At 64.0% G+C, this 22,539-nt stretch overlaps 6 non-coding genes across 6 annotated transcripts; all 6 read right to left on the reverse strand.

The window, feature by feature from the left end:
- Positions 1-758: 758 nt before the first annotated feature.
- Positions 759-877, reverse strand: LOC136162140 (5S ribosomal RNA). The gene has a single exon (XR_010661981.1). It is a non-coding gene; the product is annotated as a 5S ribosomal RNA (ribosomal RNA).
- Positions 878-4,485: 3,608 nt separating this feature from the next.
- LOC136162151 (5S ribosomal RNA) lies at positions 4,486-4,604 on the reverse strand. Its single transcript, XR_010661989.1, has one exon. It is a non-coding gene; the product is annotated as a 5S ribosomal RNA (ribosomal RNA).
- A 3,618-nt stretch (positions 4,605-8,222) lies between these two features.
- LOC136162162 (5S ribosomal RNA) lies at positions 8,223-8,341 on the reverse strand. Its single transcript, XR_010661997.1, has one exon. It is a non-coding gene; the product is annotated as a 5S ribosomal RNA (ribosomal RNA).
- A 3,729-nt stretch (positions 8,342-12,070) lies between these two features.
- On the reverse strand, positions 12,071-12,189 carry LOC136161908 (5S ribosomal RNA). The gene has a single exon (XR_010661798.1). It is a non-coding gene; the product is annotated as a 5S ribosomal RNA (ribosomal RNA).
- Positions 12,190-15,797: 3,608 nt separating this feature from the next.
- Positions 15,798-15,916, reverse strand: LOC136161909 (5S ribosomal RNA). The gene has a single exon (XR_010661799.1). It is a non-coding gene; the product is annotated as a 5S ribosomal RNA (ribosomal RNA).
- Positions 15,917-19,645: 3,729 nt separating this feature from the next.
- Positions 19,646-19,764, reverse strand: LOC136161910 (5S ribosomal RNA). Its single transcript, XR_010661800.1, has one exon. It is a non-coding gene; the product is annotated as a 5S ribosomal RNA (ribosomal RNA).
- Positions 19,765-22,539: the final 2,775 nt, after the last annotated feature.

Raw genomic sequence — 22,539 nt, forward strand, 5'->3', positions numbered from 1 at the left:
AGACCCAGCCCCCGCCCAAAGGCCAGAGGGTGAGTGTGTGAGAGTGTGTGTGTGAGTGTGTCAGTGGGCAAGGGTGTGGGCGGGCCGACTGGGGTCCGGGGGGATACCCAGATTGGAGGGCCGAGGGTGTGGAGGCCGTGGGTTGTTGGGAAGCCTGTGTGGTCCTCTTGCGGTTTCTCTCTCCCTCTTTCTCCATCTCCCTTACCTGTGGTCCCTGGCTCCTGACCTGCCTCGGCGGCGGGCTGGGTGTGTGGGTGTGTGTGTGGGGGGGGGTGTGTCTGCGTGTGTGTGTGTGTGTGTGAGCCCGCGGGAGAGCACGCGCTGTCGCGTGCGAGGATGGCACTAGGGTTGTGGGTGGGGCTGGGGCGTGGGGCAGCCCCCGGGATGGACTGAGGCTTGCCTAGGGAGCCCCAGACGGAGACCGGGAGGTCATGTGGTTTTTGGAAGCCGAAAGCGGAGGGGCTCTCGGGCCGCGCGGAGGCAGCCCAGGTCTGTGGCGGGCATCGGGCCCCCTAACCCCCACCCCCACCCCCACCCCCCGGCCCCGGTCTCCCACCCGGGGAGGGGCTGTGGCCGCGGGGATCCAAGAGTTGGCACGCTGCTGCTGCCTGCGAGGGCCGCCGGCTGGAAGGCAGGCGACGGACGGCTGTGAGCGCGCTGGGGTGCAAGGGGCCAGGGGCTGGTGGGGCTTGCGGTGCAGGGCCACGCCGGGGCTGGGGGAGGTGTGGGGCGGGGGCTAAAGGAGAGGGGAGGCAAAAAGCCTACAGCACCCGGTATTCCCAGGCGGTCTCCCATCCAAGTACTAACCAGGCCCGACCCTGCTTAGCTTCCGAGATCAGACGAGATCGGGCGCGTTCAGGGTGGTATGGCCGTAGACGGAGGCGGCTGCCTCCAGGCTCCCTAAGAGCCCTGCGCCGCGCCTCCCTTTCGCTGTGCCCTGCCTGCCGGTCGGGCCAGCCGGCCGCACCTCTCCACGGGCCGCGCGCTGTACCTGAGCCGGTCGACCCGCCACCGCACTCCGGCACGCCGCCCCGCCCCCGCACACCATCACCCCCTGCCAGCACCCGCCTGGCCCTCCGGGCTCCCGGGACCCCCCAGCCGCAGTCCCGGCGTGCGTGCGTGCGTGCGTCCGTGCGGGGGCGGGAGGGGCGCGGAGGTCTCGGCGCTCTCCCACCCCGGGCCTCTGCAGGCCCGCCCCGGGCTGGGCGGCGCCCCCACCCCCATCCCGTCGTCCGCTGCACAGGGCCAGGTTGCCCCGGAGGTCTCCGGCTTCCGGGCCCGCCGCTGCCCGCCGCCGCCCGCCGCCCGGGGACCTCTGAGCCTCCTCTGGGCCTCCTGCGCAGCCCAGCCGGGGCCCTGAGCGCCCATCCTGCCCGGCACCTGCCCGGTGCCCAAACCCACGGGGAGCCAGCAGCGCGGTCGACAGCAGAGCGTCAGCCCCGCCCCTTCGGCCGAACGAGGCCCCACTTGCCTCCACGCCGCCAGCCAAGCACAGGACCTTCCTGAGAGAGCACACGGGCGACAGACAGGCAGCCACACGGACGGACACACAGACACTCGCACGCGCCCACGCCAGCTGAGACAAGCCGGCCGGGGCAAGCTCGTCAGCCAGAGCCAGAGCCCCAGCAACCTGTGAGAGGCCGGGGCCAGAGGAAGCGACGGGAGGCCGCGTGTCAGGAGATACAGAGACAGAAAGGGACGGAGCTTCAGAGACAAGACTCGAGGACGGCCGAGAGGGAGATGCAGGCAGGCAGGCAGGCAGGCAGACGGGCGCGCGCGCGCAGACACACACACACACACACACACACACACACAGAGGGAGACACAGAGACTGACGGACAGAAAACGGCAGGCAGACACGGGAGAGAGGATGGCATCCGATCCGAGCCAGACACAGTGGCACAGTCCCTGACACACCTCAGAGAGAGGCCAGGCGGAAGAAGCAGCTGCCCCAAGGGAGCGGGGCGTCAGCCTCGGGCCGGGTCCCAGCTGGACGCGGCGCCCTGGGGCTGGCAGAGCCCCGTGGGGTCCCCAAGACGTCTTGGCAGCCGAGGTCTCAAAGGTTCCCTTCGGCTTGGCTACCTGAGGCAAGACCCAGCCCCCGTGCAAAGGCCAGAGAGTGAGTGTATGGGAGTGTGTGTGTGAGTGTGTCAGTGGGCAAGGGTGTGGGCGGGCCGACTGGGGTGCGGGGGGATACCCAGAATGGAGGGGGGAAGGGTGTGGAGCCGGGGGGTGGGGGTAGGGGTGGGGTTGCATATCATGTGGAGTCCAAGCATACCGGACGGTCATCTCGTTTCTTGCAATCTGAATGCGGAGTGGCCCTCCGGCCTGCGTTGGGAGTCGGGGCCCCGGTCATCCTCCCGCAGAGGGGCTATGGCCGTGGCGATCCAAAAGGTGGCACGCTGCTACCCGCCATGGCCGCTGACTGACTGACTGACTGGCTGGCTGGCTGGCCAAAGGCCCTGTTGGCTGGAAGATAGGCTACGGCTTGACGGCTTTCCGGTCATATCTGTTCTTATTCCAGGGGTGGGCCTCATCCTAATGTTACTTGGTTGATGATAGGAGAATCTCTGAGTGACAATATTTCCTTGCTTTTCAATGGATCCCTTTTGTTGCAGAACCTTTCCCTCGAAAGTGAAGGAACCTGTGTCTGCACAGGCACTAATGCTCTTGGAAAGGCAATAGCAATTCCGTCCTCCACTAGCTTGGTAAGCACCAAGTCCTTGTTGTCTTCAAGTGCTTCCCATAATACGTGCAAAGTAGGACCCGGTTTTGTGGAGTCTGGAGTCAAGGAGTTTACAAGTGGACGTTATATGACTTTCACCATTGCTGTCACTGCCCACTTACAAACCGCCTCTAAATTTAACCCTCTGTCTTACCTGTTCTTCTCTCACAAGGCTGTGACTGCCTTGCTGCTGCTTCTCTGCCTAAGAATCCACAATGAGATATTAACTTTCTGCCCAGAATCAAGATCCTTCATACTCTGCCTCCGTGTGCATGCTTCTGTGCCACGTTGATTCAGTCCTGTCTGACTGTTTGTGACCCCATGGGCTGTAGCCCGCCAGGCTCCGCTTACTGTAGCATCCTCGAGGCAAGCATACTGAAGTAGGTTGTCATGTCGTTCTCCAGGGGATCTTCCCAACCCAGGTATCAAACCCACATCTCCTTCATCCCCTGCGTTGGCAGACAGGTTCTTTACTGCTAGCACCACCTGGGAAGCCCATTCTGGCTCTACATCTCCTTCATTTATAACTAAACTCTGTTCTAGGCAACGCAGTTTCCCGCACTGTGATCCAACACCACACACACACACACACACACACACACAGCTTCCCACCCTGTGATCCAACACCAGACACACACACACACACACACACACACACACACACAGCTTCCCACCCTGTGATCCAACACCACACACACACACACACACACACAGAGACAGAGAGAGGGAGGGAGACACAGCGACTGACGGACAGAAAACGGGAGGCAGACACCGGAGGAGGATGGCATCCGATCCGAGCCAGACACAGTGGCACAGTCCCTGACGCACATCAGACAGAGGCCAGGCGGAAGAAGCAGCTGCCCCAAGGGACGGGGCGTCAGCCTTGGGCCCGGGCCCCAGCTGGACGCGGTGCCCTGGGGCTGGCAGAGCCCCGTGGGGTCCCCAAGACGTCTTTGGCAGCCGAGGTCTCAAAGGTCCCCTTCGGCTTGGCTACCTGAGGCAAGACCCAGCCCCCGCCCAAAGGCCAGAGGGTGAGTGTGTGAGAGTGTGTGTGTGAGTGTGTCAGTGGGCAAGGGTGTGGGCGGGCCGACTGGGGTCCGGGGGGATACCCAGATTGGAGGGCCGAGGGTGTGGAGGCCGTGGGTTGTTGGGAAGCCTGTGTGGTCCTCTTGCGGTTTCTCTCTCCCTCTTTCTCCATCTCCCTTACCTGTGGTCCCTGGCTCCTGACCTGCCTCGGCGGCGGGCTGGGTGTGTGGGTGTGTGTGTGGGGGGGGGTGTGTCTGCGTGTGTGTGTGTGTGTGTGAGCCCGCGGGAGAGCACGCGCTGTCGCGTGCGAGGATGGCACTAGGGTTGTGGGTGGGGCTGGGGCGTGGGGCAGCCCCCGGGATGGACTGAGGCTTGCCTAGGGAGCCCCAGACGGAGACCGGGAGGTCATGTGGTTTTTGGAAGCCGAAAGCGGAGGGGCTCTCGGGCCGCGCGGAGGCAGCCCAGGTCTGTGGCGGGCATCGGGCCCCCTAACCCCCACCCCCACCCCCACCCCCCGGCCCCGGTCTCCCACCCGGGGAGGGGCTGTGGCCGCGGGGATCCAAGAGTTGGCACGCTGCTGCTGCCTGCGAGGGCCGCCGGCTGGAAGGCAGGCGACGGACGGCTGTGAGCGCGCTGGGGTGCAAGGGGCCAGGGGCTGGTGGGGCTTGCGGTGCAGGGCCACGCCGGGGCTGGGGGAGGTGTGGGGCGGGGGCTAAAGGAGAGGGGAGGCAAAAAGCCTACAGCACCCGGTATTCCCAGGCGGTCTCCCATCCAAGTACTAACCAGGCCCGACCCTGCTTAGCTTCCGAGATCAGACGAGATCGGGCGCGTTCAGGGTGGTATGGCCGTAGACGGAGGCGGCTGCCTCCAGGCTCCCTAAGAGCCCTGCGCCGCGCCTCCCTTTCGCTGTGCCCTGCCTGCCGGTCGGGCCAGCCGGCCGCACCTCTCCACGGGCCGCGCGCTGTACCTGAGCCGGTCGACCCGCCACCGCACTCCGGCACGCCGCCCCGCCCCCGCACACCATCACCCCCTGCCAGCACCCGCCTGGCCCTCCGGGCTCCCGGGACCCCCCAGCCGCAGTCCCGGCGTGCGTGCGTGCGTGCGTCCGTGCGGGGGCGGGAGGGGCGCGGAGGTCTCGGCGCTCTCCCACCCCGGGCCTCTGCAGGCCCGCCCCGGGCTGGGCGGCGCCCCCACCCCCATCCCGTCGTCCGCTGCACAGGGCCAGGTTGCCCCGGAGGTCTCCGGCTTCCGGGCCCGCCGCTGCCCGCCGCCGCCCGCCGCCCGGGGACCTCTGAGCCTCCTCTGGGCCTCCTGCGCAGCCCAGCCGGGGCCCTGAGCGCCCATCCTGCCCGGCACCTGCCCGGTGCCCAAACCCACGGGGAGCCAGCAGCGCGGTCGACAGCAGAGCGTCAGCCCCGCCCCTTCGGCCGAACGAGGCCCCACTTGCCTCCACGCCGCCAGCCAAGCACAGGACCTTCCTGAGAGAGCACACGGGCGACAGACAGGCAGCCACACGGACGGACACACAGACACTCGCACGCGCCCACGCCAGCTGAGACAAGCCGGCCGGGGCAAGCTCGTCAGCCAGAGCCAGAGCCCCAGCAACCTGTGAGAGGCCGGGGCCAGAGGAAGCGACGGGAGGCCGCGTGTCAGGAGATACAGAGACAGAAAGGGACGGAGCTTCAGAGACAAGACTCGAGGACGGCCGAGAGGGAGATGCAGGCAGGCAGGCAGGCAGGCAGACGGGCGCGCGCGCGCAGACACACACACACACACACACACACACACACACACACACAGAGGGAGACACAGAGACTGACGGACAGAAAACGGCAGGCAGACACGGGAGAGAGGATGGCATCCGATCCGAGCCAGACACAGTGGCACAGTCCCTGACACACCTCAGAGAGAGGCCAGGCGGAAGAAGCAGCTGCCCCAAGGGAGCGGGGCGTCAGCCTCGGGCCGGGCCCCAGCTGGACGCGGCGCCCTGGGGCTGGCAGAGCCCCGTGGGGTCCCCAAGACGTCTTGGCAGCCGAGGTCTCAAAGGTTCCCTTCGGCTTGGCTACCTGAGGCAAGACCCAGCCCCCGTGCAAAGGCCAGAGAGTGAGTGTATGGGAGTGTGTGTGTGAGTGTGTCAGTGGGCAAGGGTGTGGGCGGGCCGACTGGGGTGCGGGGGGATACCCAGAATGGAGGGGGGAAGGGTGTGGAGCCGGGGGGTGGGGGTAGGGGTGGGGTTGCATATCATGTGGAGTCCAAGCATACCGGACGGTCATCTCGTTTCTTGCAATCCGAATGCGGAGTGGCCCTCCGGCCTGCGTTGGGAGTCGGGGCCCCGGTCATCCTCCCGCAGAGGGGCTATGGCCGTGGCGATCCAAAAGGTGGCACGCTGCTACCCGCCATGGCCGCTGACTGACTGACTGACTGGCTGGCTGGCTGGCCAAAGGCCCTGTTGGCTGGAAGATAGGCTACGGCTTGACGGCTTTCCGGTCATATCTGTTCTTATTCCAGGGGTGGGCCTCATCCTAATGTTACTTGGTTGATGATAGGAGAATCTCTGAGTGACAATATTTCCTTGCTTTTCAATGGATCCCTTTTGTTGCAGAACCTTTCCCTCGAAAGTGAAGGAACCTGTGTCTGCACAGGCACTAATGCTCTTGGAAAGGCAATAGCAATTCCGTCCTCCACTAGCTTGGTAAGCACCAAGTCCTTGTTGTCTTCAAGTGCTTCCCATAATACGTGCAAAGTAGGACCCGGTTTTGTGGAGTCTGGAGTCAAGGAGTTTACAAGTGGACGTTATATGACTTTCACCATTGCTGTCACTGCCCACTTACAAACCGCCTCTAAATTTAACCCTCTGTCTTACCTGTTCTTCTCTCACAAGGCTGTGACTGCCTTGCTGCTGCTTCTCTGCCTAAGAATCCACAATGAGATATTAACTTTCTGCCCAGAATCAAGATCCTTCATACTCTGCCTCCGTGTGCATGCTTCTGTGCCACGTTGATTCAGTCCTGTCTGACTGTTTGTGACCCCATGGGCTGTAGCCCGCCAGGCTCCGCTTACTGTAGCATCCTCGAGGCAAGCATACTGAAGTAGGTTGTCATGTCGTTCTCCAGGGGATCTTCCCAACCCAGGTATCAAACCCACATCTCCTTCATCCCCTGCGTTGGCAGACAGGTTCTTTACTGCTAGCACCACCTGGGAAGCCCATTCTGGCTCTACATCTCCTTCATTTATAACTAAACTCTGTTCTAGGCAACGCAGTTTCCCGCACTGTGATCCAACACCACACACACACACACACACACACACAGCTTCCCACCCTGTGATCCAACACCAGACACACACACACACACACACACACACACACACACACACAGCTTCCCACCCTGTGATCCAACACCACACACACACACACACACACACAGAGACAGAGAGAGGGAGGGAGACACAGCGACTGACGGACAGAAAACGGGAGGCAGACACCGGAGGAGGATGGCATCCGATCCGAGCCAGACACAGTGGCACAGTCCCTGACGCACATCAGACAGAGGCCAGGCGGAAGAAGCAGCTGCCCCAAGGGACGGGGCGTCAGCCTTGGGCCCGGGCCCCAGCTGGACGCGGTGCCCTGGGGCTGGCAGAGCCCCGTGGGGTCCCCAAGACGTCTTTGGCAGCCGAGGTCTCAAAGGTCCCCTTCGGCTTGGCTACCTGAGGCAAGACCCAGCCCCCGCCCAAAGGCCAGAGGGTGAGTGTGTGAGAGTGTGTGTGTGAGTGTGTCAGTGGGCAAGGGTGTGGGCGGGCCGACTGGGGTCCGGGGGGATACCCAGATTGGAGGGCCGAGGGTGTGGAGGCCGTGGGTTGTTGGGAAGCCTGTGTGGTCCTCTTGCGGTTTCTCTCTCCCTCTTTCTCCATCTCCCTTACCTGTGGTCCCTGGCTCCTGACCTGCCTCGGCGGCGGGCTGGGTGTGTGGGTGTGTGTGTGGGGGGGGGTGTGTCTGCGTGTGTGTGTGTGTGTGTGAGCCCGCGGGAGAGCACGCGCTGTCGCGTGCGAGGATGGCACTAGGGTTGTGGGTGGGGCTGGGGCGTGGGGCAGCCCCCGGGATGGACTGAGGCTTGCCTAGGGAGCCCCAGACGGAGACCGGGAGGTCATGTGGTTTTTGGAAGCCGAAAGCGGAGGGGCTCTCGGGCCGCGCGGAGGCAGCCCAGGTCTGTGGCGGGCATCGGGCCCCCTAACCCCCACCCCCACCCCCACCCCCCGGCCCCGGTCTCCCACCCGGGGAGGGGCTGTGGCCGCGGGGATCCAAGAGTTGGCACGCTGCTGCTGCCTGCGAGGGCCGCCGGCTGGAAGGCAGGCGACGGACGGCTGTGAGCGCGCTGGGGTGCAAGGGGCCAGGGGCTGGTGGGGCTTGCGGTGCAGGGCCACGCCGGGGCTGGGGGAGGTGTGGGGCGGGGGCTAAAGGAGAGGGGAGGCAAAAAGCCTACAGCACCCGGTATTCCCAGGCGGTCTCCCATCCAAGTACTAACCAGGCCCGACCCTGCTTAGCTTCCGAGATCAGACGAGATCGGGCGCGTTCAGGGTGGTATGGCCGTAGACGGAGGCGGCTGCCTCCAGGCTCCCTAAGAGCCCTGCGCCGCGCCTCCCTTTCGCTGTGCCCTGCCTGCCGGTCGGGCCAGCCGGCCGCACCTCTCCACGGGCCGCGCGCTGTACCTGAGCCGGTCGACCCGCCACCGCACTCCGGCACGCCGCCCCGCCCCCGCACACCATCACCCCCTGCCAGCACCCGCCTGGCCCTCCGGGCTCCCGGGACCCCCCAGCCGCAGTCCCGGCGTGCGTGCGTGCGTGCGTCCGTGCGGGGGCGGGAGGGGCGCGGAGGTCTCGGCGCTCTCCCACCCCGGGCCTCTGCAGGCCCGCCCCGGGCTGGGCGGCGCCCCCACCCCCATCCCGTCGTCCGCTGCACAGGGCCAGGTTGCCCCGGAGGTCTCCGGCTTCCGGGCCCGCCGCTGCCCGCCGCCGCCCGCCGCCCGGGGACCTCTGAGCCTCCTCTGGGCCTCCTGCGCAGCCCAGCCGGGGCCCTGAGCGCCCATCCTGCCCGGCACCTGCCCGGTGCCCAAACCCACGGGGAGCCAGCAGCGCGGTCGACAGCAGAGCGTCAGCCCCGCCCCTTCGGCCGAACGAGGCCCCACTTGCCTCCACGCCGCCAGCCAAGCACAGGACCTTCCTGAGAGAGCACACGGGCGACAGACAGGCAGCCACACGGACGGACACACAGACACTCGCACGCGCCCACGCCAGCTGAGACAAGCCGGCCGGGGCAAGCTCGTCAGCCAGAGCCAGAGCCCCAGCAACCTGTGAGAGGCCGGGGCCAGAGGAAGCGACGGGAGGCCGCGTGTCAGGAGATACAGAGACAGAAAGGGACGGAGCTTCAGAGACAAGACTCGAGGACGGCCGAGAGGGAGATGCAGGCAGGCAGGCAGGCAGGCAGACGGGCGCGCGCGCGCAGACACACACACACACACACACACACACACACAGAGGGAGACACAGAGACTGACGGACAGAAAACGGCAGGCAGACACGGGAGAGAGGATGGCATCCGATCCGAGCCAGACACAGTGGCACAGTCCCTGACACACCTCAGAGAGAGGCCAGGCGGAAGAAGCAGCTGCCCCAAGGGAGCGGGGCGTCAGCCTCGGGCCGGGCCCCAGCTGGACGCGGCGCCCTGGGGCTGGCAGAGCCCCGTGGGGTCCCCAAGACGTCTTGGCAGCCGAGGTCTCAAAGGTTCCCTTCGGCTTGGCTACCTGAGGCAAGACCCAGCCCCCGTGCAAAGGCCAGAGAGTGAGTGTATGGGAGTGTGTGTGTGAGTGTGTCAGTGGGCAAGGGTGTGGGCGGGCCGACTGGGGTGCGGGGGGATACCCAGAATGGAGGGGGGAAGGGTGTGGAGCCGGGGGGTGGGGGTAGGGGTGGGGTTGCATATCATGTGGAGTCCAAGCATACCGGACGGTCATCTCGTTTCTTGCAATCCGAATGCGGAGTGGCCCTCCGGCCTGCGTTGGGAGTCGGGGCCCCGGTCATCCTCCCGCAGAGGGGCTATGGCCGTGGCGATCCAAAAGGTGGCACGCTGCTACCCGCCATGGCCGCTGACTGACTGACTGACTGGCTGGCTGGCTGGCCAAAGGCCCTGTTGGCTGGAAGATAGGCTACGGCTTGACGGCTTTCCGGTCATATCTGTTCTTATTCCAGGGGTGGGCCTCATCCTAATGTTACTTGGTTGATGATAGGAGAATCTCTGAGTGACAATATTTCCTTGCTTTTCAATGGATCCCTTTTGTTGCAGAACCTTTCCCTCGAAAGTGAAGGAACCTGTGTCTGCACAGGCACTAATGCTCTTGGAAAGGCAATAGCAATTCCGTCCTCCACTAGCTTGGTAAGCACCAAGTCCTTGTTGTCTTCAAGTGCTTCCCATAATACGTGCAAAGTAGGACCCGGTTTTGTGGAGTCTGGAGTCAAGGAGTTTACAAGTGGACGTTATATGACTTTCACCATTGCTGTCACTGCCCACTTACAAACCGCCTCTAAATTTAACCCTCTGTCTTACCTGTTCTTCTCTCACAAGGCTGTGACTGCCTTGCTGCTGCTTCTCTGCCTAAGAATCCACAATGAGATATTAACTTTCTGCCCAGAATCAAGATCCTTCATACTCTGCCTCCGTGTGCATGCTTCTGTGCCACGTTGATTCAGTCCTGTCTGACTGTTTGTGACCCCATGGGCTGTAGCCCGCCAGGCTCCGCTTACTGTAGCATCCTCGAGGCAAGCATACTGAAGTAGGTTGTCATGTCGTTCTCCAGGGGATCTTCCCAACCCAGGTATCAAACCCACATCTCCTTCATCCCCTGCGTTGGCAGACAGGTTCTTTACTGCTAGCACCACCTGGGAAGCCCATTCTGGCTCTACATCTCCTTCATTTATAACTAAACTCTGTTCTAGGCAACGCAGTTTCCCGCACTGTGATCCAACACCACACACACACACACACACACACACAGCTTCCCACCCTGTGATCCAACACCAGACACACACACACACACACACACACACACACACACACACACACACAGCTTCCACCCTGTGATCCAACACCACACACACACACACACACACACACACAGCTTCCCACCCTGTGATCCAACACCAGACACACACACACACACACACACACACACACACACAGCTTCCCACCCTGTGATCCAACACCACACACACACACACACACACACAGAGACAGAGAGAGGGAGGGAGACACAGCGACTGACGGACAGAAAACGGGAGGCAGACACCGGAGGAGGATGGCATCCGATCCGAGCCAGACACAGTGGCACAGTCCCTGACGCACATCAGACAGAGGCCAGACGGAAGAAGCAGCTGCCCCAAGGGACGGGGCGTCAGCCTTGGGCCCGGGCCCCAGCTGGACGCGGTGCCCTGGGGCTGGCAGAGCCCCGTGGGGTCCCCAAGACGTCTTTGGCAGCCGAGGTCTCAAAGGTCCCCATCGGCTTGGCTACCTGAGGCAAGACCCAGCCCCCACCCAAAGGCCAGAGGGTGAGTGTGTGAGAGTGTGTGTGTGAGTGTGTCAGTGGGCAAGGGTGTGGGCGGGCCGACTGGGGTCCGGGGGGATACCCAGATTGGAGGGCCGAGGGTGTGGAGGCCGTGGGTTGTTGGGAAGCCTGTGTGGTCCTCTTGCGGTTTCTCTCTCCCTCTTTCTCCATCTCCCTTACCTGTGGTCCCTGGCTCCTGACCTGCCTCGGCGGCGGGCTGGGTGTGTGGGTGTGTGTGTGGGGGGGGGTGTGTCTGCGTGTGTGTGTGTGTGTGTGAGCCCGCGGGAGAGCACGCGCTGTCGCGTGCGAGGATGGCACTAGGGTTGTGGGTGGGGCTGGGGCGTGGGGCAGCCCCCGGGATGGACTGAGGCTTGCCTAGGGAGCCCCAGACAGAGACCGGGAGGTCATGTGGTTTTTGGAAGCCGAAAGCGGAGGGGCTCTCGGGCCGCGCGGAGGCAGCCCAGGTCTGTGGCGGGCATCGGGCCCCCTAACCCCCACCCCCACCCCCACCCCCCGGCCCCGGTCTCCCACCCGGGGAGGGGCTGTGGCCGCGGGGATCCAAGAGTTGGCACGCTGCTGCTGCCTGCGAGGGCCGCCGGCTGCAAGGCAGGCGACGGACGGCTGTGAGCGCGCTGGGGTGCAAGGGGCCAGGGGCTGGTGGGGCTTGCGGTGCAGGGCCACGCCGGGGCTGGGGGAGGTGTGGGGCGGGGGCTAAAGGAGAGGGGAGGCAAAAAGCCTACAGCACCCGGTATTCCCAGGCGGTCTCCCATCCAAGTACTAACCAGGCCCGACCCTGCTTAGCTTCCGAGATCAGACGAGATCGGGCGCGTTCAGGGTGGTATGACCGTAGACGGAGGCGGCTGCCTCCAGGCTCCCTAAGAGCCCTGCGCCGCGCCTCCCTTTCGCTGTGCCCTGCCTGCCGGTCGGGCCAGCCGGCCGCACCTCTCCACGGGCCGCGCGCTGTACCTGAGCCGGTCGACCCGCCACCGCACTCCGGCACGCCGCCCCGCCCCCGCACACCATCACCCCCTGCCAGCACCCGCCTGGCCCTCCGGGCTCCCGGGACCCCCCAGCCGCAGTCCCGGCGTGCGTGCGTGCGTGCGTCCGTGCGGGGGCGGGAGGGGCGCGGAGGTCTCGGCGCTCTCCTACCCCGGGCCTCTGCAGGCCCGCCCCGGGCTGGGCGGCGCCCCCACCCCCATCCCGTCGTCCGCTGCACAGGGCCAGGTTGCCCCGGAGGTCTCCGGCTTCCGGGCCCGCCGCTGCCCGCCGCCGCCCGCCGCCCGGGGACCTCTGAGCCTCCTCTGGGCCTCCTGCGCAGCCCAGCCGGGGCCCTGAGCGCCCATCCTGCCCGGCACCTGCCCGGTGCCCAAACCCACGGGGAGCCAGCAGCGCGGTCGACAGCAGAGCGTCAGCCCCGCCCCTTCGGCCGAACGAGGCCCCACTTGCCTCCACGCCGCCAGCCAAGCACAGGACCTTCCTGAGAGAGCACACGGGCGACAGACAGGCAGCCACACGGACGGACACACAGACACTCGCACGCGCCCACGCCAGCTGAGACAAGCCGGCCGGGGCAAGCTCGTCAGCCAGAGCCAGAGCCCCAGCAACCTGTGAGAGGCCGGGGCCAGAGGAAGCGACGGGAGGCCGCGTGTCAGGAGATACAGAGACAGAAAGGGACGGAGCTTCAGAGACAAGACTCGAGGACGGCCGAGAGGGAGATGCAGGCAGGCAGGCAGGCAGGCAGACGGGCGCGCGCGCGCAGACACACACACACACACACACACACACACACAGAGGGAGACACAGAGACTGACGGACAGAAAACGGCAGGCAGACACGGGAGAGAGGATGGCATCCGATCCGAGCCAGACACAGTGGCACAGTCCCTGACACACCTCAGAGAGAGGCCAGGCGGAAGAAGCAGCTGCCCCAAGGGAGCGGGGCGTCAGCCTCGGGCCGGGCCCCAGCTGGACGCGGCGCCCTGGGGCTGGCAGAGCCCCGTGGGGTCCCCAAGACGTCTTGGCAGCCGAGGTCTCAAAGGTTCCCTTCGGCTTGGCTACCTGAGGCAAGACCCAGCCCCCGTGCAAAGGCCAGAGAGTGAGTGTATGGGAGTGTGTGTGTGAGTGTGTCAGTGGGCAAGGGTGTGGGCGGGCCGACTGGGGTGCGGGGGGATACCCAGAATGGAGGGGGGAAGGGTGTGGAGCCGGGGGGTGGGGGTAGGGGTGGGGTTGCATATCATGTGGAGTCCAAGCATACCGGACGGTCATCTCGTTTCTTGCAATCCGAATGCGGAGTGGCCCTCCGGCCTGCGTTGGGAGTCGGGGCCCCGGTCATCCTCCCGCAGAGGGGCTATGGCCGTGGCGATCCAAAAGGTGGCACGCTGCTACCCGCCATGGCCGCTGACTGACTGACTGACTGGCTGGCTGGCTGGCCAAAGGCCCTGTTGGCTGGAAGATAGGCTACGGCTTGACGGCTTTCCGGTCATATCTGTTCTTATTCCAGGGGTGGGCCTCATCCTAATGTTACTTGGTTGATGATAGGAGAATCTCTGAGTGACAATATTTCCTTGCTTTTCAATGGATCCCTTTTGTTGCAGAACCTTTCCCTCGAAAGTGAAGGAACCTGTGTCTGCACAGGCACTAATGCTCTTGGAAAGGCAATAGCAATTCCGTCCTCCACTAGCTTGGTAAGCACCAAGTCCTTGTTGTCTTCAAGTGCTTCCCATAATACGTGCAAAGTAGGACCCGGTTTTGTGGAGTCTGGAGTCAAGGAGTTTACAAGTGGACGTTATATGACTTTCACCATTGCTGTCACTGCCCACTTACAAACCGCCTCTAAATTTAACCCTCTGTCTTACCTGTTCTTCTCTCACAAGGCTGTGACTGCCTTGCTGCTGCTTCTCTGCCTAAGAATCCACAATGAGATATTAACTTTCTGCCCAGAATCAAGATCCTTCATACTCTGCCTCCGTGTGCATGCTTCTGTGCCACGTTGATTCAGTCCTGTCTGACTGTTTGTGACCCCATGGGCTGTAGCCCGCCAGGCTCCGCTTACTGTAGCATCCTCGAGGCAAGCATACTGAAGTAGGTTGTCATGTCGTTCTCCAGGGGATCTTCCCAACCCAGGTATCAAACCCACATCTCCTTCATCCCCTGCGTTGGCAGACAGGTTCTTTACTGCTAGCACCACCTGGGAAGCCCATTCTGGCTCTACATCTCCTTCATTTATAACTAAACTCTGTTCTAGGCAACGCAGTTTCCCGCACTGTGATCCAACACCACACACACACACACACACACACACACAGCTTCCCACCCTGTGATCCAACACCAGACACACACACACACACACACACACACACACACACAGCTTCCCACCCTGTGATCCAACACCACACACACACACACACACACACAGAGACAGAGAGAGGGAGGGAGACACAGCGACTGACGGACAGAAAACGGGAGGCAGACACCGGAGGAGGATGGCATCCGATCCGAGCCAGACACAGTGGCACAGTCCCTGACGCACATCAGACAGAGGCCAGGCGGAAGAAGCAGCTGCCCCAAGGGACGGGGCGTCAGCCTTGGGCCCGGGCCCCAGCTGGACGCGGTGCCCTGGGGCTGGCAGAGCCCCGTGGGGTCCCCAAGACGTCTTTGGCAGCCGAGGTCTCAAAGGTCCCCTTCGGCTTGGCTACCTGAGGCAAGACCCAGCCCCCGCCCAAAGGCCAGAGGGTGAGTGTGTGAGAGTGTGTGTGTGAGTGTGTCAGTGGGCAAGGGTGTGGGCGGGCCGACTGGGGTCCGGGGGGATACCCAGATTGGAGGGCCGAGGGTGTGGAGGCCGTGGGTTGTTGGGAAGCCTGTGTGGTCCTCTTGCGGTTTCTCTCTCCCTCTTTCTCCATCTCCCTTACCTGTGGTCCCTGGCTCCTGACCTGCCTCGGCGGCGGGCTGGGTGTGTGGGTGTGTGTGTGGGGGGGGGTGTGTCTGCGTGTGTGTGTGTGTGTGTGAGCCCGCGGGAGAGCACGCGCTGTCGCGTGCGAGGATGGCACTAGGGTTGTGGGTGGGGCTGGGGCGTGGGGCAGCCCCCGGGATGGACTGAGGCTTGCCTAGGGAGCCCCAGACGGAGACCGGGAGGTCATGTGGTTTTTGGAAGCCGAAAGCGGAGGGGCTCTCGGGCCGCGCGGAGGCAGCCCAGGTCTGTGGCGGGCATCGGGCCCCCTAACCCCCACCCCCACCCCCACCCCCCGGCCCCGGTCTCCCACCCGGGGAGGGGCTGTGGCCGCGGGGATCCAAGAGTTGGCACGCTGCTGCTGCCTGCGAGGGCCGCCGGCTGGAAGGCAGGCGACGGACGGCTGTGAGCGCGCTGGGGTGCAAGGGGCCAGGGGCTGGTGGGGCTTGCGGTGCAGGGCCACGCCGGGGCTGGGGGAGGTGTGGGGCGGGGGCTAAAGGAGAGGGGAGGCAAAAAGCCTACAGCACCCGGTATTCCCAGGCGGTCTCCCATCCAAGTACTAACCAGGCCCGACCCTGCTTAGCTTCCGAGATCAGACGAGATCGGGCGCGTTCAGGGTGGTATGACCGTAGACGGAGGCGGCTGCCTCCAGGCTCCCTAAGAGCCCTGCGCCGCGCCTCCCTTTCGCTGTGCCCTGCCTGCCGGTCGGGCCAGCCGGCCGCACCTCTCCACGGGCCGCGCGCTGTACCTGAGCCGGTCGACCCGCCACCGCACTCCGGCACGCCGCCCCGCCCCCGCACACCATCACCCCCTGCCAGCACCCGCCTGGCCCTCCGGGCTCCCGGGACCCCCCAGCCGCAGTCCCGGCGTGCGTGCGTGCGTGCGTCCGTGCGGGGGCGGGAGGGGCGCGGAGGTCTCGGCGCTCTCCCACCCCGGGCCTCTGCAGGCCCGCCCCGGGCTGGGCGGCGCCCCCACCCCCATCCCGTCGTCCGCTGCACAGGGCCAGGTTGCCCCGGAGGTCTCCGGCTTCCGGGCCCGCCGCTGCCCGCCGCCGCCCGCCGCCCGGGGACCTCTGAGCCTCCTCTGGGCCTCCTGCGCAGCCCAGCCGGGGCCCTGAGCGCCCATCCTGCCCGGCACCTGCCCGGTGCCCAAACCCACGGGGAGCCAGCAGCGCGGTCGACAGCAGAGCGTCAGCCCCGCCCCTTCGGCCGAACGAGGCCCCACTTGCCTCCACGCCGCCAGCCAAGCACAGGACCTTCCTGAGAGAGCACACGGGCGACAGACAGGCAGCCACACGGACGGACACACAGACACTCGCACGCGCCCACGCCAGCTGAGACAAGCCGGCCGGGGCAAGCTCGTCAGCCAGAGCCAGAGCCCCAGCAACCTGTGAGAGGCCGGGGCCAGAGGAAGCGACGGGAGGCCGCGTGTCAGGAGATACAGAGACAGAAAGGGACGGAGCTTCAGAGACAAGACTCGAGGACGGCCGAGAGGGAGATGCAGGCAGGCAGGCAGGCAGGCAGACGGGCGCGCGCGCGCAGACACACACACACACACACACACACACACACAGAGGGAGACACAGAGACTGACGGACAGAAAACGGCAGGCAGACACGGGAGAGAGGATGGCATCCGATCCGAGCCAGACACAGTGGCACAGTCCCTGACACACCTCAGAGAGAGGCCAGGCGGAAGAAGCAGCTGCCCCAAGGGAGCGGGGCGTCAGCCTCGGGCCGGGCCCCAGCTGGACGCGGCGCCCTGGGGCTGGCAGAGCCCCGTGGGGTCCCCAAGACGTCTTGGCAGCCGAGGTCTCAAAGGTTCCCTTCGGCTTGGCTACCTGAGGCAAGACCCAGCCCCCGTGCAAAGGCCAGAGAGTGAGTGTATGGGAGTGTGTGTGTGAGTGTGTCAGTGGGCAAGGGTGTGGGCGGGCCGACTGGGGTGCGGGGGGATACCCAGAATGGAGGGGGGAAGGGTGTGGAGCCGGGGGGTGGGGGTAGGGGTGGGGTTGCATATCATGTGGAGTCCAAGCATACCGGACGGTCATCTCGTTTCTTGCAATCCGAATGCGGAGTGGCCCTCCGGCCTGCGTTGGGAGTCGGGGCCCCGGTCATCCTCCCGCAGAGGGGCTATGGCCGTGGCGATCCAAAAGGTGGCACGCTGCTACCCGCCATGGCCGCTGACTGACTGACTGACTGGCTGGCTGGCTGGCCAAAGGCCCTGTTGGCTGGAAGATAGGCTACGGCTTGACGGCTTTCCGGTCATATCTGTTCTTATTCCAGGGGTGGGCCTCATCCTAATGTTACTTGGTTGATGATAGGAGAATCTCTGAGTGACAATATTTCCTTGCTTTTCAATGGATCCCTTTTGTTGCAGAACCTTTCCCTCGAAAGTGAAGGAACCTGTGTCTGCACAGGCACTAATGCTCTTGGAAAGGCAATAGCAATTCCGTCCTCCACTAGCTTGGTAAGCACCAAGTCCTTGTTGTCTTCAAGTGCTTCCCATAATACGTGCAAAGTAGGACCCGGTTTTGTGGAGTCTGGAGTCAAGGAGTTTACAAGTGGACGTTATATGACTTTCACCATTGCTGTCACTGCCCACTTACAAACCGCCTCTAAATTTAACCCTCTGTCTTACCTGTTCTTCTCTCACAAGGCTGTGACTGCCTTGCTGCTGCTTCTCTGCCTAAGAATCCACAATGAGATATTAACTTTCTGCCCAGAATCAAGATCCTTCATACTCTGCCTCCGTGTGCATGCTTCTGTGCCACGTTGATTCAGTCCTGTCTGACTGTTTGTGACCCCATGGGCTGTAGCCCGCCAGGCTCCGCTTACTGTAGCATCCTCGAGGCAAGCATACTGAAGTAGGTTGTCATGTCGTTCTCCAGGGGATCTTCCCAACCCAGGTATCAAACCCACATCTCCTTCATCCCCTGCGTTGGCAGACAGGTTCTTTACTGCTAGCACCACCTGGGAAGCCCATTCTGGCTCTACATCTCCTTCATTTATAACTAAACTCTGTTCTAGGCAACGCAGTTTCCCGCACTGTGATCCAACACCACACACACACACACACACACACACAGCTTCCCACCCTGTGATCCAACACCAGACACACACACACACACACACACACACACACACACACACACACACAGCTTCCACCCTGTGATCCAACACCACACACACACACACACACACACACACAGCTTCCCACCCTGTGATCCAACACCAGACACACACACACACACACACACACACACACACACAGCTTCCCACCCTGTGATCCAACACCACACACACACACACACACACACAGAGACAGAGAGAGGGAGGGAGACACAGCGACTGACGGACAGAAAACGGGAGGCAGACACCGGAGGAGGATGGCATCCGATCCGAGCCAGACACAGTGGCACAGTCCCTGACGCACATCAGACAGAGGCCAGACGGAAGAAGCAGCTGCCCCAAGGGACGGGGCGTCAGCCTTGGGCCCGGGCCCCAGCTGGACGCGGTGCCCTGGGGCTGGCAGAGCCCCGTGGGGTCCCCAAGACGTCTTTGGCAGCCGAGGTCTCAAAGGTCCCCATCGGCTTGGCTACCTGAGGCAAGACCCAGCCCCCACCCAAAGGCCAGAGGGTGAGTGTGTGAGAGTGTGTGTGTGAGTGTGTCAGTGGGCAAGGGTGTGGGCGGGCCGACTGGGGTCCGGGGGGATACCCAGATTGGAGGGCCGAGGGTGTGGAGGCCGTGGGTTGTTGGGAAGCCTGTGTGGTCCTCTTGCGGTTTCTCTCTCCCTCTTTCTCCATCTCCCTTACCTGTGGTCCCTGGCTCCTGACCTGCCTCGGCGGCGGGCTGGGTGTGTGGGTGTGTGTGTGGGGGGGGGTGTGTCTGCGTGTGTGTGTGTGTGTGTGAGCCCGCGGGAGAGCACGCGCTGTCGCGTGCGAGGATGGCACTAGGGTTGTGGGTGGGGCTGGGGCGTGGGGCAGCCCCCGGGATGGACTGAGGCTTGCCTAGGGAGCCCCAGACAGAGACCGGGAGGTCATGTGGTTTTTGGAAGCCGAAAGCGGAGGGGCTCTCGGGCCGCGCGGAGGCAGCCCAGGTCTGTGGCGGGCATCGGGCCCCCTAACCCCCACCCCCACCCCCACCCCCCGGCCCCGGTCTCCCACCCGGGGAGGGGCTGTGGCCGCGGGGATCCAAGAGTTGGCACGCTGCTGCTGCCTGCGAGGGCCGCCGGCTGCAAGGCAGGCGACGGACGGCTGTGAGCGCGCTGGGGTGCAAGGGGCCAGGGGCTGGTGGGGCTTGCGGTGCAGGGCCACGCCGGGGCTGGGGGAGGTGTGGGGCGGGGGCTAAAGGAGAGGGGAGGCAAAAAGCCTACAGCACCCGGTATTCCCAGGCGGTCTCCCATCCAAGTACTAACCAGGCCCGACCCTGCTTAGCTTCCGAGATCAGACGAGATCGGGCGCGTTCAGGGTGGTATGACCGTAGACGGAGGCGGCTGCCTCCAGGCTCCCTAAGAGCCCTGCGCCGCGCCTCCCTTTCGCTGTGCCCTGCCTGCCGGTCGGGCCAGCCGGCCGCACCTCTCCACGGGCCGCGCGCTGTACCTGAGCCGGTCGACCCGCCACCGCACTCCGGCACGCCGCCCCGCCCCCGCACACCATCACCCCCTGCCAGCACCCGCCTGGCCCTCCGGGCTCCCGGGACCCCCCAGCCGCAGTCCCGGCGTGCGTGCGTGCGTGCGTCCGTGCGGGGGCGGGAGGGGCGCGGAGGTCTCGGCGCTCTCCTACCCCGGGCCTCTGCAGGCCCGCCCCGGGCTGGGCGGCGCCCCCACCCCCATCCCGTCGTCCGCTGCACAGGGCCAGGTTGCCCCGGAGGTCTCCGGCTTCCGGGCCCGCCGCTGCCCGCCGCCGCCCGCCGCCCGGGGACCTCTGAGCCTCCTCTGGGCCTCCTGCGCAGCCCAGCCGGGGCCCTGAGCGCCCATCCTGCCCGGCACCTGCCCGGTGCCCAAACCCACGGGGAGCCAGCAGCGCGGTCGACAGCAGAGCGTCAGCCCCGCCCCTTCGGCCGAACGAGGCCCCACTTGCCTCCACGCCGCCAGCCAAGCACAGGACCTTCCTGAGAGAGCACACGGGCGACAGACAGGCAGCCACACGGACGGACACACAGACACTCGCACGCGCCCACGCCAGCTGAGACAAGCCGGCCGGGGCAAGCTCGTCAGCCAGAGCCAGAGCCCCAGCAACCTGTGAGAGGCCGGGGCCAGAGGAAGCGACGGGAGGCCGCGTGTCAGGAGATACAGAGACAGAAAGGGACGGAGCTTCAGAGACAAGACTCGAGGACGGCCGAGAGGGAGATGCAGGCAGGCAGGCAGGCAGGCAGACGGGCGCGCGCGCGCAGACACACACACACACACACACACACACACACAGAGGGAGACACAGAGACTGACGGACAGAAAACGGCAGGCAGACACGGGAGAGAGGATGGCATCCGATCCGAGCCAGACACAGTGGCACAGTCCCTGACACACCTCAGAGAGAGGCCAGGCGGAAGAAGCAGCTGCCCCAAGGGAGCGGGGCGTCAGCCTCGGGCCGGGCCCCAGCTGGACGCGGCGCCCTGGGGCTGGCAGAGCCCCGTGGGGTCCCCAAGACGTCTTGGCAGCCGAGGTCTCAAAGGTTCCCTTCGGCTTGGCTACCTGAGGCAAGACCCCCCCGTGCAAAGGCCAGAGAGTGAGTGTATGGGAGTGTGTGTGTGAGTGTGTCAGTGGGCAAGGGTGTGGGCGGGCCGACTGGGGTGCGGGGGGATACCCAGAATGGAGGGGGGAAGGGTGTGGAAGCCGGGGGGTGGGGGGTAGGGGTGGGGTTGCATATCATGTGGAGTCCAAGCATACCGGACGGTCATCTCGTTTCTTGCAATCCGAATGCGGGAGTGGCCCTCCGGCCTGCGTTGGGAGTCGGGGCCCCGGTCATCCTCCCGCAGAGGGGCTATGGCCGTGGCGATCCAAAAGGTGGCACGCTGCTACCCGCCATGGCCGCTGACTGACTGACTGACTGGCTGGCTGGCTGGCCAAAGGCCCTGTTGGCTGGAAGATAGGCTACGGCTTGACGGCTTTCCGGTCATATCTGTTCTTATTCCAGGGGTGGGCCTCATCCTAATGTTACTTGGTTGATGATAGGAGAATCTCTGAGTGACAATATTTCCTTGCTTTTCAATGGATCCCTTTTGTTGCAGAACCTTTCCCTCGAAAGTGAAGGAACCTGTGTCTGCACAGGCACTAATGCTCTTGGAAAGGCAATAGCAATTCCGTCCTCCACTAGCTTGGTAAGCACCAAGTCCTTGTTGTCTTCAAGTGCTTCCCATAATACGTGCAAAGTAGGACCCGGTTTTGTGGAGTCTGGAGTCAAGGAGTTTACAAGTGGACGTTATATGACTTTCACCATTGCTGTCACTGCCCACTTACAAACCGCCTCTAAATTTAACCCTCTGTCTTACCTGTTCTTCTCTCACAAGGCTGTGACTGCCTTGCTGCTGCTTCTCTGCCTAAGAAGAGATATTAACTTTCTGCCCAGAATCAAGATCCTTCATACTCTGCCTCCGTGTGCATGCTTCTGTGCCACGTTGATTCAGTCCTGTCTGACTGTTTGTGACCCCATGGGCTGTAGCCCGCCAGGCTCCGCTTACTGTAGCATCCTCGAGGCAAGCATACTGAAGTAGGTTGTCATGTCGTTCTCCAGGGGATCTTCCCAACCCAGGTATCAAACCCACATCTCCTTCATCCCCTGCGTTGGCAGACAGGTTCTTTACTGCTAGCACCACCTGGGAAGCCCATTCTGGCTCTACATCTCCTTCATTTATAACTAAACTCTGTTCTAGGCAACGCAGTTTCCCGCACTGTGATCCAACACCACACACACACACACACACACACACACAGCTTCCCACCCTGTGATCCAACACCAGACACACACACACACACACACACACACACACACACACACACACAGCTTCCCACCCTGTGATCCAACACCACACACACACACACACACACACAGAGACAGAGAGAGGGAGGGAGACACAGCGACTGACGGACAGAAAACGGGAGGCAGACACCGGAGGAGGATGGCATCCGATCCGAGCCAGACACAGTGGCACAGTCCCTGACGCACATCAGACAGAGGCCAGGCGGAAGAAGCAGCTGCCCCAAGGGACGGGGCGTCAGCCTTGGGCCCGGGCCCCAGCTGGACGCGGTGCCCTGGGGCTGGCAG

This window comes from Muntiacus reevesi, chromosome 2 (genome assembly GCF_963930625.1).
Source record: "Muntiacus reevesi chromosome 2, mMunRee1.1, whole genome shotgun sequence".
In the NCBI taxonomy this organism is placed as follows: Eukaryota; Metazoa; Chordata; class Mammalia; order Artiodactyla; family Cervidae; genus Muntiacus; species Muntiacus reevesi.